The sequence below is a fragment of the Lepisosteus oculatus genome, chromosome 18 (assembly GCF_040954835.1).
Source record: "Lepisosteus oculatus isolate fLepOcu1 chromosome 18, fLepOcu1.hap2, whole genome shotgun sequence".
In the NCBI taxonomy this organism is placed as follows: Eukaryota; Metazoa; Chordata; class Actinopteri; order Semionotiformes; family Lepisosteidae; genus Lepisosteus; species Lepisosteus oculatus.
In genome coordinates, this window is record NC_090713.1 from 4,709,473 (window position 1) to 4,726,064 (window position 16,592).

Below are 16,592 nucleotides of genomic sequence, written 5' to 3' on the forward strand. Positions count from 1 at the left end.
GAGAGTCAGAAATAAAGTTAACCTGACTCTCATAATCTTGCACTAATAAAATGACTGGCAGACCAAGGTCAAACCCAAGCAGTGTCGTGGTTGGTGATAAGAAAGTAGAGCTCAAGCAGGGGCAGCGATAGTTCAGATATCCCCAGATATTCTCATGGACTGCAGAATTAATTTTAATCCAAAACTCGCAAAGAGTAGCCACAATCTTAACACTTTTCAAACACCTGAATACTATTTACACATAGGTACAATTTCAGATGTTTTAGAAGGGAACTTTCACTATAATTGGCATTTTATAGAAAACCTATTCAATTGGGGAGAAGCACCATTTGGAAAATATTGTTTCTGAGGTTTTGTGAGCAAGCCTGCATGTTTTATAGTTTTCAGAGACAGACCCTGTTCCTATAGAGAACATGTGAAATAGAGCTGTAAAAATGCCCTTTTATCTTTTGTCCTTTTGTTCTTGGGACTTGTTTCAGTGTTGAAGTGAGCTCTGCTCAAAACAAGTTTCATCTGTCCTGCTGGCTTGACAGTTTGAAAAAGTGTGTAGTTTGGTTTTGAAGATTAATCTGATTAGTGGTTGCTGGCAGATAAAATGTACACAGCATAAGCTCTCCCCAGAAAAAAATATATTTTTCATTCCTGGATGCTGGTGTTTATTATAATTCACATAATTTCTATATTGCTATTTATCATACACTAATTAAAAGGTTTACCCACACTGAGATTCACATGGACACATGAGCTGCTGATGAGCTCACATAAATGATCACATAATGTGAATCTCTGTGTTTGTACCTTGTGATGGACTTTTGTCCTGTCCAGGATGTATCTTGACAACATAGTCTCCAGCTCCCCTGCGATGTAAAGTACATGGATGGAATTGTGTGGAAAGCACACAAATCCTACAAGGGAATCTGTGCTGATTTATGTTAAAGCACTGAACAGACAAGGACTTAAGAGTGTGAGTGAGGAGAGTTACTGTAGGAGAGGAGTGTGAGTGAGCAGAGTTATTGTAGGAGAGGAGTGTGAGTGAGCAGAGTTACTGTAGGAGAGTAGTGTGAGTGAGCAGAGTTACTGGAGGAGAAATGTGTGAGTGAGCAGAGTTACTGGAGGAGAAGAGTCTGAGTGAGCAGAGGAACCGTAGGAGAGGCAGCAGTACTGAGCTGAGATTATGTGGAAGAGGTGTAGAGCTGATGTCACCAGGCAGTCTGGTATTCTGATACATCTGAAGATGGGCTTCTCCATTCTCTGACTATCAGGACAGAACGGCAACACAGACACACCAATACATGCAGCTACCCAGACTAGCAAGGTAACTTTGGAGAGTGAATAGCACTGTTCTATTTCTGCATTCCAGGCCAGAGAGGAGTCACTCAAGTAACAGGAATTTAAAGACTTTGCAGGCCGAGTTTGCAAGACACTGTCAGACAATATGGTGTTGGCACTGCCCCCTTATGGATGAAGATGTGTGTAACATTAACAGTGCTGCATACAGTATGAAAAACTGATTTATAACTAAAGACAAAACAATATATTTATTGTTGGTGTATGTACAACTTATTTCTTTACTACCCATGAAAAAAGAGGAGAAAGACATTCCACAACACAGACACGCCTCACACTCCACAGACACATCATAGACACTTATAAACATCTATACAAAACCCCAATAAACACTCACATCCCACCGACTCTAGACTCTAGACAGAGTCTAACAATTTCTCTCACCCTGGTCTATATTTGCTCTAAGGATTCACAGAGCAGTTGCGCATGAAAATAGTTGAATTTCTGTCACTTCAGTGTGCCGTCAGGAATTTAGAAACAGCAAGATCATCTTTGCCCTGGGTCACCTGGATTTGAACATCCCAGCAGGCACAGCGCTCAGGCCTCAGGGTGGAGTGGGGACAGACCGGTGACTGATTTTTGATTGTACTGGAGTTTGTAAAAATTTAAATCTTAGAAAACCATTTTATTTTGGTGGAAACATTATTACTAATATGCCTGTTGTGTAATGTCTATCTTTGACTCTAACATGATAACTTACAAATTACGCATATCCAGATTGAGTATAAATATGGTCTAACAGTGATATCTATGTATAATTGTAAAATGTCTGGTTAAATTAAATCTTAGTATCGAGAAAAGTATTAACACATGAATTAAACTTTAGAGAGGTTCATAATGCAGCCATTGTGCAGACTCAGGTCTGTCCAAAAGCTTCAAGGCAGCGCCCTCTAGCGCAGACTGCAGATCAGTGTCAGTCTGTAGTTGAGAAAAAGCCATCAGACTGAACTGACATGTGACTTTCGATAGCACTAAGACTTCATTACAATCGAGATACGATTAAATTAGATACAGGCTTAGTGTAGTCAAACCATTTTGTCAAGGCAAAGTATCAACACTTGTCAGTGTATTAGTCTGAATTCTTCAAATTTACTGAGGCTGATCAAAACTATTTCTTTGGGAGATGAAGACTCTTGTCTGAACTAAATCCCAACAGGCCTGAGGGAAAAGACCTGTCGTCCTCAGTCACCTGACCAGATGGCATAAGATAGTCAGATTTTTTTTTTAAAGTAAGCAGATTGTTTTCTAAATGATCTATAAATTACTTAGCGCAATAATGACCTGTTTAATGATCACCTGATCAGAATGAAACTGAGGTCTTTAGAAACTGGTGACCGATAAAACCTGCTGGAGTGGGGTGGGGGCATTAGGGGTCACACTGTCTCCTCTGCACCTGGATAGATGAGGTCACATTGCAAATAAAGACATGATAAATATTACAGTTTGTGCTTAACAACTGTAAATATCAAAACTGACAAAGTTCAGAGTAGGTGACCTAGAAATGTGTGCACTTTGGGTTTTTTAAGAGGATTCTGCTACTAAAGGCAACTTTTAGTGTCTTATCTAGGCATTTTCAGTAAAATTCAGTAAATTGAGTTCAGTAAATTGGTCAAAAACCCTTTCTATCACACTTCTAAGAAATGGCAACACAAGTTTAAAACACGGAATCCAAACAACAATGTGAGATTTAAAGTGTGTTTGTGTGCAGTTGAGCTCCTTTACAGGCTGTGTCCCGTGTCTTTGCTTTCACCCTCAGCACATGCAGTAGGTCAAAGCTGCAACAGTGCAGTTGCTGTGCAGTCCTGCTGAGGGAGGTTTTTGTACAGGTGTGTAACACTGTGTAAACACACCACCACTGTGAGCACTCTGACAGTAATATTCTGCTGCATCTTCAGCCAGGACTCCTGTGATGGTCAGAGTGAAGTCAGTCCCAGATCCACTTTCACTGAAACGCTCTGGAATCCCAGTCTGACAGGTAGTTGCAAGATAGATAAGGAGTTTAGGAGCTTCTCCAGCTTTCTGTTGGTATCTGGGATCCCAGCATGACGGGTAGTTGCTGCATAGATTAGGAGGTTAGGAGCTTTTCCAGCTTTCTGCTGGTACCAGTTGAGGTAGTTGTTATTATACACTGCAGGACTGGACTTACAGCTCACAGTGACTATCTGTCCTGGAGCAATATATTTCACTCCTGGAGTCTGAGTCACAGTAAGCTGTCCACTGGATTCTGAAAATGAAGAATCAAAACATGAGGTGAAAAAAATGAAATCTTCCTAACGTTTCGACTTTTAATATAAATATAAAGTTATTCCTACCCTGAGCCCAGATGAGGAGTGTCCAGATGAAGATGGTGATGAAAGTCATAGTTGCTGTGGATTCTGTTGCCATGAAGGGCAGGTCTCATTCATGAAATGTTAAACTCACAGGGCTATAAACACTCCCAGAGCACTGAAGCATGTGCTGCCAATGCAAAGTTTCTCTTCTATGCAAAATGTTTCCTGTGTTCAGCAGCACTTGTAGCCAGTTAGTGCTGGAAACTCAGGTTTAGTGCTGTGATGTGACAGAGCAAGATGTGCAGTTTAGCATGAACACTCCCAGGACAGCAGGACTAGACAGGGAGCAGCTTTATAAGGTGCAGAGGATGAGACACAATCAGCTGAGTCCAACTTGAATGAAGTGGATTGTGGAGAGTCTGGTTAAAGCAGTACTTGGCTTTGTGTGTTCGGATACTGCAGGATAAATAGTTGAACTAAAACCATATTTTACAGAGACTGAAGCATGCAAATGCACATATTAAAAACAGTCATGCAACCCACATTTTATATATGTTTACACTTTCACAGATCTGCTGATCAGCTATGTCCTTATTCCACTCAACATAGTTGGAATGGGGTGGAGTGCAGAGAATCTGGTTAAAACTACACTTGGCTCTGTTTGTTCAGATGCAGCACAATTACTAACTGCCTTACCTCACAGTGTTGAAGGAAAGACGTGTGTTTTATCTATGGGGCTGGAGAGACACTGAAAACTTATTTTAATGCTCATGGGAAGTGTGCTCCCTGTTTGCATGACAGTCTTCTGTTCTTCTAGATAACCGACAGTAGAAAGAGTCAGTCCTCTGCCTCAATTGTGTCTCTATTTTAACCTCAAACACTCAGACCCTCAGATCTAAAGTTTCCACCTCCCTCCTTCTCCTCTTCCTGTTTTCGCTTTGTCTCTCTATCCAGGATCCCCCTGGGGAGTTAGTGGAAACTCACTTCTCCAACATCAGGTTTCAGCGCCAACATGAACAGTTTAGCATGAACACTCCCAGGACGGCAGGACTAGACAGAGAACAGCTTTATAAGGAGCAGAGGATGAGACACAATCAGCCGAGCCCTAATTCCACTCAACACAGCTGGAATGGATTAGAGAGTGGAGAGACTGGTTTAATCTGCCTTGCTAAAATATAGCGGGATTACTAATATCCAGTGTGTTTTAAAGGTTAAACGCACTACAGGCATCAAAACAAAAATTGAGCCCAACTTTTTATTGAAGTAATTTTTTATAGCAGAGGTTGAAATGTAGAAATGCACAGTTACAATGTGTTATGTGCCCTGATAAATAATAATAATTTCTTACACTTATATAGCGCTTTTCTGGACACTCCACTCAAAGCGCTTTACAGGTAATGGGGACTCCCCTCCACCACCACCAATGGTATGATGATAAACCATCATATATTTAAGAATGATGTGTGCAATTATAATTTTGGCATCTCGGAAAATATAGCACTGCTTCAAAAGCGTGTCAGCCAATCAGATTTCAGGACAGGAACTATCCGTTTAATAATTAGAATTAAGGTACTATTAAAGATTTCTAATAATCTTTGCGTGCCTTGACCATATAGCCTGGTGCCTGCCTGTGTAAATACACAGGGATGTAGCTAAAGAGGCCTCTCTTTGCAATCTCAGCCACAGAATGTCTTGTTGGTCTTCACATGTGGGAAAGTAAGAGAGGTGAGTTTGTCTCCTGGATAACGATCCTTTCTACAACAGAGGCGATCTCAACTCCCATGATGGATGTACACTGCTAGTGCCTGGATGTCTAGTTGAGAGCCATAGGTACATCTGGATCTGATCTTAAAAGTCACAGGACATGTTCAATCGCCCAAAGGAAGATCCACCAATGAGTGACCTGTAAGGTGGGCACCAGCGGTATACCTGATGGCATCTCAGACAATCACCAACTTGTGATGCGATACTACAAAACTGAAACTCAAGTCATTTTCCGCTGGTTAACTCACTGACTCAATCTCTTCAACTGAACTGCAAACTGAATTTTCAACCATGGGACTGCGAGCAGTCCGAGTCAGGTCTTAAACTTTTCTCAGAGAAGCCAGGCTGAGAGAGTGTCAGTAAAATGCAGAATTCCAAGATATTCTTCCTGAAACAGAAGAAATCTTCTGTTTGTAAACCCAATGTCATCTTCAACAATCAACAAAATTAGACTGCTAGACTCTTTTTGTCGACATCCAGAATATCCAAGCACACTCTGAACAAAAACTATAGCACGAAATAACCTAAGTTCCCCTTTTGCCTACCTTGCAGACCCCTAGAGGAAAAACTGTGCACAAACTGCTTTTTAAGACCAAAGTAAAATTTCATTATTCACATCATAATTCTCAAGAGGTGTGCTATTATTCCAAACACACATTTGATGTTTAGTTCATGATAGTTAATGCACATTTACTTGTATCTGAGAATATGAATATGATTTAGTTTTACGAGACTGATATAACCTACGAGCTAGACTGTAACACATTATAATCGCTGCATATTTTAACGATCACAGCAGATCGTTTCTCAGATGTATTTTGTTATGCTTGTTGTTTGTTATGCATGTATTCATCATATCAATAAACTGTATGTTGTTTATTCGTAATTCCTGCATGAGACTGTAAATTATTATGTTTGATTGGTTTCTAAAAGTCGTCAAATAGTCACGAGAGCCGGTCCTGACTCCCGAGTAGTGCGTATTTTGGACCCTATGCAGACGCTATAATCCTGAAGTGACTGGAATAAGACTTCAAGGGAAACACAGCAGGCGCAGGATGGGATGACAGACAGGGGGGCGTGACGGCTGAGATCTGGTGCTCAGGGGGCGTGTCGCATGCGAACAAGTCCTAAGGTAGTCCAAAGGGGAAACCGAGGCGCAGTCCAGGGTCCAGGAGCCGGGAGATCCAATCCGAGACAGACAAGATTAAAACCGGAACGGGATCTGGAACAGGAATAGTAACAGGGAACCAGGAGGATAAAAACAGTAATGAGGCCAGGCGCTCCGAGCCCTGGACTCAGCAGGTCAGGATGCCGTGATGAAGCCTATGCTGTCGGGTCTCTCCAGGATCCGCTGGTACGCGGACTTCCGTGCATCCATCTTCCAATGCAGAGCGGGGAATAGTGGGAGCGCCAGGCTTTAAATAATAACAAGGAAAACATGGGACAGGTGCACATAATGAACTAAAATAGGAAAGGGTCGGAGCGCCCTTTAGAGGAGGGATGACAATCATGACACAAATCCTCTCACAATTTGCTGTTACAATTTTTAATTGTAACAGCAAATGAAAACCCCCTTCTCCACCACGGTGTATCCCACCATGTGCCCAGTGCTTGCCAGGATAGGCTCTGGGCCGCAGAAGCCCTGAATTGGACAAGCGAATATTGAAAGAGTTGTGATGTGAAAAAGGTACAACAAAGGCCTGTTTATTTCTATTCTTTAACCTGTCACGATATATTGGTTTGGTTATTATCAGTTTTTACTTTATGTCCTGTGTCATTACTTTCAGCCTCAGCTTCAGGTCTCAGCTGACCTGCTGAGGGAGTTATTTCTATGTGTGTAACATTGGGGGGAGAGACAGCTACTTTTGAGCTCATGATAACTCTGACAGTAACAATCTGTTGCATCTTCAGCCTGGACTCCTGTGATGGTCAGAGTGAAGTCAGTCCCAGATCCACTAATCCTAAAATGCCCTGGGATCCCAGCCTGTAGGGTAGTTGCTCCATAGATCAGGAGTTTAGGAGCTTCTCCAGCTTTCTGATGATACCAGGCTAGTCCATGCTTAGAGTCATTAAGTTACACTGCAGGATTGGTTTTACAGCTCACAGTGACTATCTGTCAGAGTCACCTGTTCACCGGATTATGAAATTAAAAAATCAAACAGCGTTTGGTAAAATATTTTAAACACTTCATTACATAATTTAAACTTTCAGCGTTGTTTTACACTAAATAATTTATTGTTATCACTTTAACTATAATGATTATAGCACAAATGCTTCATTTGTGAACTGAGATAGATGAGTCAAACATCCTCTTGTAGTTTGTAACATGTTTTAATGTTCTTGTGACTGTATCTACAGTAGACTAGAGAAGGAGCTGTTGTTATTTAACACTATACAGGCACTTATCTAGTTATCTAGTTACTTGCATTTACATATTAGGAGACACAGTAGTGATACCTTCTGATGCAGTTCTAGAGTCAGGGGCAGGAGCTAAGATTTCTCTGTCTCTGTCTGCAAGTCATGTAATTGAAAGACACTGCAGACCACTGGTTTACCTTTAGATGATGATTGTTTCTGAATGCATACAGTAATCCTGTTGTATCTGAACACCCAGAGACAAGTGCTGTTTTAACCAGACTCTCCACAATTCACTCCATTCCAGCTGTGTTGATTGGAATAAGGGCTCAGCTGATTGTGTCTCATCCTCTGCTCCTTAAATAGATGCTTTCTGTCCTGCTATCCTGGGAGTGTTGATGCTAAAATGCTCCTCTTGCTCTGTCACAGCACACAGCACCAAGCCTGTGTTTCCAGCTCTGACCGGCTACAAGTGCTGCTAAAGCCAGAAAGACAATCTGCATAGAAAAGACACTTTGCATTGGCAGCACATGCTCTGGGAGTGTTTATAGCCCTGTGAGTTTAACACTTCATGACCAAGAGCTGCCCTTCAGGGAAACAGAACCCACAGCAACAATGACCTTCATCACCATCTTCGTCTGGACACTCCTCATCTCTTCTCAAGATAGGAATGGGTCTGAAATACTTGATGAACGTAGTTTACAACTATAGGTAAAAATGAAATGTTTTGTATAAAACAGGAAGTCAATGAAAAAAATATTATGATCTTTAATATTTGAATTTAATTATGTTCTCTTTGTCATTTGCAGAATCCAGTGGACAGGTAACTGTGACTCAGACTCCAGCAGTAAAATCTGTTCTCCCTGGACAGACAGTCACTGTGAACTGTAAGACCAGTGCAGCACTATACAATAACAGATTACTAGCCTGGTACCAAAAGAAAGCTGGAGAAACTCATAAATTCCTGATCTATGCAGCAACTATCTGTCAGACTGGGATCCAAGAGCGTTTCAGTGGCAGTGGATCTGGGACTGACTTCACTCTGACCATCACAGGAGTCCAGGCTGAAGATGCAGCAGATTTTTACTGTCAGAGTTTCCACTACCCCAGCACTAACCGTGTGTTCACAAAGTGTTACACACCCGTACAAAAACCTCCCTCAGCAGGACTGCAAAGCCACTGCACTGCTGCAGATGGGACCTCCTGCAGGTGCTGAGGGTGAAGACAAAGACACAGCCTGTGGGGGAGCTAAATTGTGAAGAGACACAATGAGCTTCATGTGTATTATTAAAAGATTACTATTTTATTTTACTTTATTAAAGTGAATAATGTTAATACAAACATGAAGTTAAATTTCAATAATAAACTGCAAAAAAAATCAAAAACTAAAATACACCCACTGCATAAGTATTCTCCCACAAAGTCTAAATTTGGTTGAAGCAACATGAAAAGCAATTACTGTACATCTGTGACTCTTTTAGGATACGTTTTTGCCAACTGTGCACTTCATGGTGCAATTTTTGTCTGTTCTTCTTTATATGTTCTTCTTTACAAATATACCCAAGCTCTGATCAACAGCAATTTTTAATTCTAGTCCTCTGACTTGGTTACTCATTGACATTTTCTTTCTTATTCTCGAATCACTCCAATGCTGATTTAGCCTTATGAATTGGGTTATTGTCCTTTTTAAAGTTGAATTTTCATCTCAGAAATGAGAACTTTAGCAGAGTGAAGCAGGTTTTACTCTGACATCTGCTACTTTGCTCCATTAATTGCCCCCTCACTCTTGACAAATGGAGTCTATTTAACGGACGTTCGGGAGGGAAGACAACAACCATGCTCAATCATTCCTAGCCGTCGGTAATTAGCAATCCCTCCCTTCATCCTTCCTCCGCCGAATGCTATAAATATCAAATGCGATTTCCCTCTCCCTCGCGTGCGACTTTTGCATCCGACCTCCACCCCAACTCCACCTCTGCAGCTACTCCTTGGTTACCTTGCGTGGGGTCCAGGCCTCCTCGTCCTATGGCCAGGACGTCGGTTCTCAGCCAAGTGGGTTAAGCCAAATATCCGCTCCACAATAGTTAATTACGCTTTGATCTTGGGCGTTGTCATTCCTAGTGAAGTCTCCCTGTTCCTGCTGAGGAGAAGCAGAACTATAACCTGAAGCTGCTCCACAATGCTTGGCAGTAGGGCTGCTGCTGACTGAGTGATGGACTCTTTTGGGGTTGTGCCAGGTGTAACACTTTCTATTTAGACCAAAAATTCCAGTTTAGTCTCATGAATGTTTTGCAGTAACACTGTGCTGAATTTTATTTCAGTAATGGCTTCAATATTTCATTAATGGTATCCTTCTTGTTTCTGACATTAAAGCCAACACACTTGAGTGATATTGTTGACTCAAAGGCAGCCAGCAGCTATATCACCCTGCAACTCACAATTGGCAACTTGTTGGTGCTAAGTAAGTGTGAGCCTGGCCAGTACCTGGATTGGAGCCCTCCTGGTAAAGTTAAGGTTGCTGCTGGAAGAGGTTATAGTTAGACCAGTAGGTCATAATGACCCAGTACAGTAATTGGAACACCATACTATAAAGAAGGCACAGTGTGCCATTGAACTATGTAGTTTTTTCATAGCTGTTGTAGGCCTCTGGCTGCTCAGTTTGGAGGGACAGTCTGATCTAGGCAGAGTCTGGGTGGGACAAAAACCTTTAGAGAGCTTCACCTGATAACATTCAACACCTCCTGCATGTCATATATGGGTCTACAGTCTCCCTCTCTACTGATCTTCGGCTAAATGGAAGATCTTGAAATCTTGAAATTTAAGATGGCAACATGCATGGATGCAGCAGGTGATCCGGATCTGGAAAAAACAGTGCTAAATGTTGTTCTACTGTAAAATTTTGTCTCTTGTCCTAATTTTTCAAATGTCTATGGTCATCTGACCCTGCTGGAAATTGGAAAAAATGCAAGGATTATCTGCCGAGTATTCTGACGGAGAAGCTATGTAGCCTATGTGGCTTACTGAGAGCGTCAGGTCCCGGGACAGCGGCTCAACCTGTTGCAGTTGTCCGAGAGAGGAGGTGCCAGAAACAGTGTGAAAGGAAACAGAAACGAGGCAAGAGGGCTGGAATGTAAGCTAATCCTAGCAGACAGGCTCTCCTGTCAATTTTACTTTCCAATGTACGTTCTCTGGAAAACAAACTGGATTACTTTAGATTACAACTGGCTACTCAGCAAGAGATGGAGGAGTGCTGCATCTTTATTTTTACTGAAACATGGCTAAATGACCTTATTTTGGATATGCCCATTCAGCTAGATGGACTCTTTTCCTTCCATGCGGACAGGAAAGTTTCAGTGATCGGTAAGTCTCTCGGAGGCGGTTTGTGTGTTTATATAAATAAAAAATGGTGCAAAAATGCTGCAGTAGTCTCCAGTCACTGCTCCCCATCAGCGGAATTAATAAGTCACGTGTCAACCCTTCTGTTAACCAAGGGAATTTACTACTGTTCTATTTGTGGCTGTGTACATCCCACCCAGCGCTGACTCTAAAGAGGCGCTGCGAGTCCTTTACGGGGCCATCAGCGATCTGCAAACTGCTCACTAGATGGCTTTGTCGTTGTTGCCGTTGACTTCAATCATGCCGATCTTAAGACAGTTCTTCCTAAATTTTATCAATATGTTAATTTTACAACCAGAGGGGAGAACATTATGGAATTAGTTTACACAAATATCCATGATGCATACAAGGCTCCTTGATGCATACAAGGAGTAGCCCCCATCTGAGCTACTCTGACCATATCTCTGTTATGCTTATTCCAGCATACAGACAGCTGTTCAAATGTGCCAAACCAGTTCTGAAACAATTCAGAGTATGGCCAGAGGGAGCCATCTCAGCATTACAGGACTGATTTGAGCACACAAACTGGAATATGTTCAGGGAGGCTGCTACCTATGATCATCTCATTAATTTAGAGGAGTATGCAGCATCTGTGACTGGCTACATCAGTAAGTGTATAGATGATGTCACTGTCTCTAAATCTATCATCACAAGGGCCAACCAAAAGCCATGGCTGACTGCAGAGGTCCGTGCACTGCTAAGAACCCGCAATGCCGCATTTAGATCAGGCGATAAGGCAGTCCTCAGGACTGCGAGGGCCAACCTGTCTCATGCCATCAAGGAGGCAAAATGAACCTATGCACGGAAAATCCATGGCCACTTCCTGGACACTAGAGACATACGGTGTATGTGGTAGGGCATCCAGGCCGTTACTGATTACAGGACTACTCCACATGCCAGTGACAGTGATGGCTCCCTTCAAGATGTGCTGAATAACTTCTATGCATGGTTTGAAGAACTGAATGTTGTGCCTGCGAGGAAAACTACACTTCCTCCCAATGATCAGGTGCTTTGCTTGTCCACAGCTGATGTGAAGAGGACACTAGCCAAAGCTAATCCACATAAGGCTGCTGGACCTGATAATATTCCTTGAGCATGCAACTAGGTATGTGCAGAACAGCAGAACAGCTAGCTGACGTCCTCACAAATATTTTTAATATCTCCTTGTGCCAGGCAGTCATCTCCATATGCTTCATATCCACCAATATTATATTGACTTCAACTCAGCATTCAATACAACCATCCCCGAGAAGCTGATAGGAAAATTGAGGTTGCCGAATCTCAATGCCTCCCTCTGTAACTGGATTCTGGACTTTCTGACCGAGAGACTTCAGACAGTCCGGATCGGTAATAACATCTCCAGCGCCATCACAATGAGCACCGGAACCCCCCAGGGCTGTGTGCTCATCACACTACTATTCACACTGATGACTCATGACTGTGCTGCCAAGCACAGATCAAACTGCATCATCAAGTTTGCTGATGACCGACATAAAGAGAGGAGGTGGAGCAACTAGTGGACTGGTGCACAAACAACATCCTGTCTCTTAATGTAGATACAACGAAAGAGATAATCATTGATTTCAGGAGGGCCCGCGCTGATCACTCCCCACTACCCATCAACGGCTCCCCTGTGGAGATAGTTAGAAGCACCAAGTTTCTTGGTGTACACATTACAGATGACTTCACCTATTCCCTCAATACCACCTCCCTAACCAAGAAAGCACAGCAGCTGTCAAAAACGCTGCTTACACAGGGTCTCCAGTATAGTAGATGACCCCTCCCATAAACTATTTGCCCTCCTACCATCTGGAAAAAGATATCGCAGTATATGGGCTAGCTCAACCAGACTCTGTAACAGCTTTTTCCCGCAGGCTGTCGGGCTCCTCAACACCCTGGAATGTACTTGCACCCACTCCAATTCCAGAAACAGGGTTTAAATTCCCCCAGTGTTTAGTGTATATTGTATGATGTATTCCTTGTACTATTCTGTAATAGTTAAATTGCACTATGTGTATATCCTTTGTAGACTGCCTTAGTAATTTGCACTATGTGTATCCTGTCTTCAATGTCTATGTCAGTGTCCTGCCTGTATTTGCACCGTGGAACAGGAGAAACAATATTTCGTTCCACTGTATACTTGTATATGGCTGGAATGACAAATACATGTGAACTTGAACTTAAATTAAATGTTAAGAATGATCTTGATCAGCTCAAGTGGGAACATCTATGATTTGTCTAGATAATATTGGTCTTAGTTAAGGATTCAGCAATGTGGTTAAAGTGTTAGATGCCAACTGTTCATCAGTGGAGCTGACAGGCAGTCAGAGTTCTTCCCAGTGTGTCTCTCTAGGAGCCCACTGTCACCTCTGTTGTTTGCCTTCTCTTTGGTACCACTGGCTCAAGTGGTCTTTCAATCTACAACCTGTACCCTGTTTCTGCTGACACTGCTCATCTCTGTGCATCACCACACACTGATGATGTACCACTACACATAGAGACTGTCTCCCAATTTCTATTGGTTATTTATTTAGATTATTTCCTTGCTCTGTCAGGGTGTGAATTGATCCAGGTCTGTATTACTGCCATTTAACTCTGTAGTAGTGAAAGCTGACTGTCCTCTGACTGTGTCAGACGATTTGCCTTAACTAAATTATTCTGGAAGAAATGGACCTGCAGCCAGGAAATGAAGGACTGAGTGCAGAAACACAATAGAAATGTCTAATTAATCATGCAGTTTTGAGGGATGAATTCAACTCAATTATTAAGAGTTACGTTGACAGGAAACCCTGCCAATGCAGATAGTCCTGCTTTGTCACTGTAGCTCAGTGCTTGTGTACAGCTGAGATCCTCCACAGTCTGTGTGCTGTATGTTTGCCTTCACCTTCAGCACCTGCAGTAGGACCCAGCTGCAACAGTTAAGCCTTTGTCCTGCTGAGAGCTCACTGTGTGAGGATATTGTGTGGGTGAATAAGACTGTGTGAACACAGGCACCACTGAGATTGTGCTCACTCTGACAATAATAATCTGCTGCATCTTCAGCCTGGACTCCTGTGATGGTCAGGGTGAAGTCAGTCCCAGATCCACTGCCACTGAAACGCTCTGGGATCCCAGTTTGACGAGTAGTTGCTGCATAAATTAGAGTTTGGGAGCTTCTCCAGCTTTCTGTTGGAACCAGGCTCATACATGCTTAGAATTATATATGTTCACTGCAGGACTGATCTTACAGTTCATAGTGACTGTCTGTCCTGGAGCAGTAGATTTCACTGGAATCTGAATCACAGTAACCTGTCCTCCAGCTTCTGAAATGTGTAAATAAGACAGAGTGTCACGGATGTCGGAAGGGACGAACCGTAGAATGGCAGGAGAGCGAATAGACCCTATGCGTAGCTGCGGGATGGAGGTTAGCCCGGGCTCAGCTGTTCAGGGTATGCCGTGTAGAAACCTATGCCCCCAGGTAGTGGACGTGGGGAGACCTGGTGCTAGGCGGGTTTCAGGACATCCAAATGTCAATGCTGAGCAAAGGCAGAATGAAAGACCCGGAAATATATAGTCCCAGAGAGAGAGAAACACCGGAAGGACAGCAGAGAACCGGAAATGAGAGACAGGACAGAGAAGGAGTGCCCTCTGGCTGCAGAGGGCGTGGCACAGAGCATACGGTAAATAGTTACAATTGTAAAAACATGTCAGGAAATATAATATTATGTCTTTTTGTTGTATGATTTCCTTCTTTGAACAAAACATCTTTTGACCTATAAACATCAAAGAATTATTATTACACGTAGTAATTTATTCTATTAAATTAAATAGCATGTTCATTAAATATTTCAAATCAAATGCATTCCTACCCTCAGTAGAAATGAAGAGTGCCCAGATAAAGATGGTGATTAAAGTCATTGTTGCTGTGGGTTCTGTTGCCATGAAGGACAGTTCTCAGTCATGAAGTGTTAAACTCAGAGGGCTATAAACACTACCAGAGCACTGAAGCATGTGCCACCAATGCAAAGTGCCTTTTCTATGCAAATAATTCTGGTGCAGCTCTTCTTTCTGAGTGATAATCCAACAGAACAGTAACAGAGACTGTTATCACCAGTCAAGCCTGTAAAGTCTGTGTTAACGTTTTCAAACAGCAAGTTTTCAAAGAAATTGAAACAGTGAACTAATGTTATATAAAGTCATATAGAATGGTGTAAATACCTTTAATAACCTGTATATAAAAGGAAATTGTCTTTTGTTTCTTTAGAAAAAAAAATCATCTGGACATTGGAAATAATAAATAAAACAAACCTTTCACTGGGAGTCAGAAGCACAAGAATAACTAGAAGCAAACAGAAAATGTCTGGAGAGAAGCTCAGAGTTTGTCAGTCTGCCATATTGAGAAAAACTGTCCCATACTGGAAAACTTCTTAATTTTGACAGACTCAAAATTCCAGCATTTATTCAGAATGTTTTTTTAGAAAATAAGTAATCTGTGTCTCTGCATTTCAGACTTTGTGCCTTTAAACTCACCTTACTCATTTATCCTTTGTGTGAATGATTTCATCTGGTAAGAGTTAAATATACATTTATAAGCATGTTAAAAACCAGACATCAGTGTATCTCTTCAGGAGCAGAGTGTCAGATCTCAGCTTTAGACTGTCCAGTGCCTCTCTAACTGAAAGACACAGTCCCACTGGGAAGTCAGTTTGGTTTTGAAAGTGTAAAATAATCTAAGCTCACTTTTGCTGGGGGACTGCTGAGTGAGCTGGCATTTGTCATGGTAACTCACCTGTCACTCAGTGTCAGTTAGGATTTATGATAGGAAACCTGTATTACCTGCAGGCAATTTACATCCACACCTGGTGGTGCAGAATAATTAAGGTCTGCTGAGACAATACATGGTGCTCTGGTGTAGAGTTTGGCTCTGTGATTGAGTCTGCTCAGAGCAACCCTGTATTCCTCATCTCGAGTTCCTTACTTTCCTAGTTCTCTAATACCTTGTGCTGTGTCTTGGATGTTTGACTCTTACTTTGCTCTGAGCACATCACACCTGGATTTCCCTTTTGTGCTAACAACCTGTGTATTACTCATGCTTGACCTTTGCCTGCTTGTCTTAACTGTGATTCTGGATTGGCCATTTTCCCCTTAGTACCTTCACTGTGTCTCTATGGCATCGGGCAACACTTGCTTCTGACCCCAGATCTGGACTGTCTGCCTGCACCAGTCTCTGCTGGTGTCCCCAGGCTGTGCTGCACCACACGTGCCTGCATGCTCACCACAACTTGGCCCTGTCTGTCTGTGCTGTCCACAGTCTTCTGTTCTTGTCTCTCTTTCACCCAGACCATGGGTTCATTTTCTGTTTTACAACCACTTCTTAATTCCAAGCTAAGCATTGGAAATAACATTATCAAAGAACAGTAAACAAGAGGAAGCCATTTGGTCCATCTTGCTCATGTGACTTTTCAAACGAGTGAATCTCAA

General features: G+C 42.3%; 1 long non-coding RNA gene and 1 gene segment (V, D, J or C); one reads left to right on the top strand and one right to left on the bottom strand.

The window, feature by feature from the left end:
- Positions 1-16,592, top strand: part of LOC102696545 (Ig kappa chain V-III region MOPC 63-like) — a 100,524-nt gene that overhangs the window by 74,813 nt on the left and 9,119 nt on the right.
- LOC107075979 (uncharacterized) lies at positions 1,565-15,055 on the bottom strand. Of its 2 annotated transcripts, none has more exons than XR_001477426.2 (4): positions 14,981-15,055; positions 9,733-9,873; positions 3,660-6,796; positions 1,565-3,571 (listed from the first exon to the last, which is right to left on the bottom strand). It is a non-coding gene; the product is annotated as an uncharacterized lncRNA (long non-coding RNA). The 2 variants fall into 2 exon arrangements; XR_001477425.2 differs by having other exon boundaries at positions 9,733-9,876.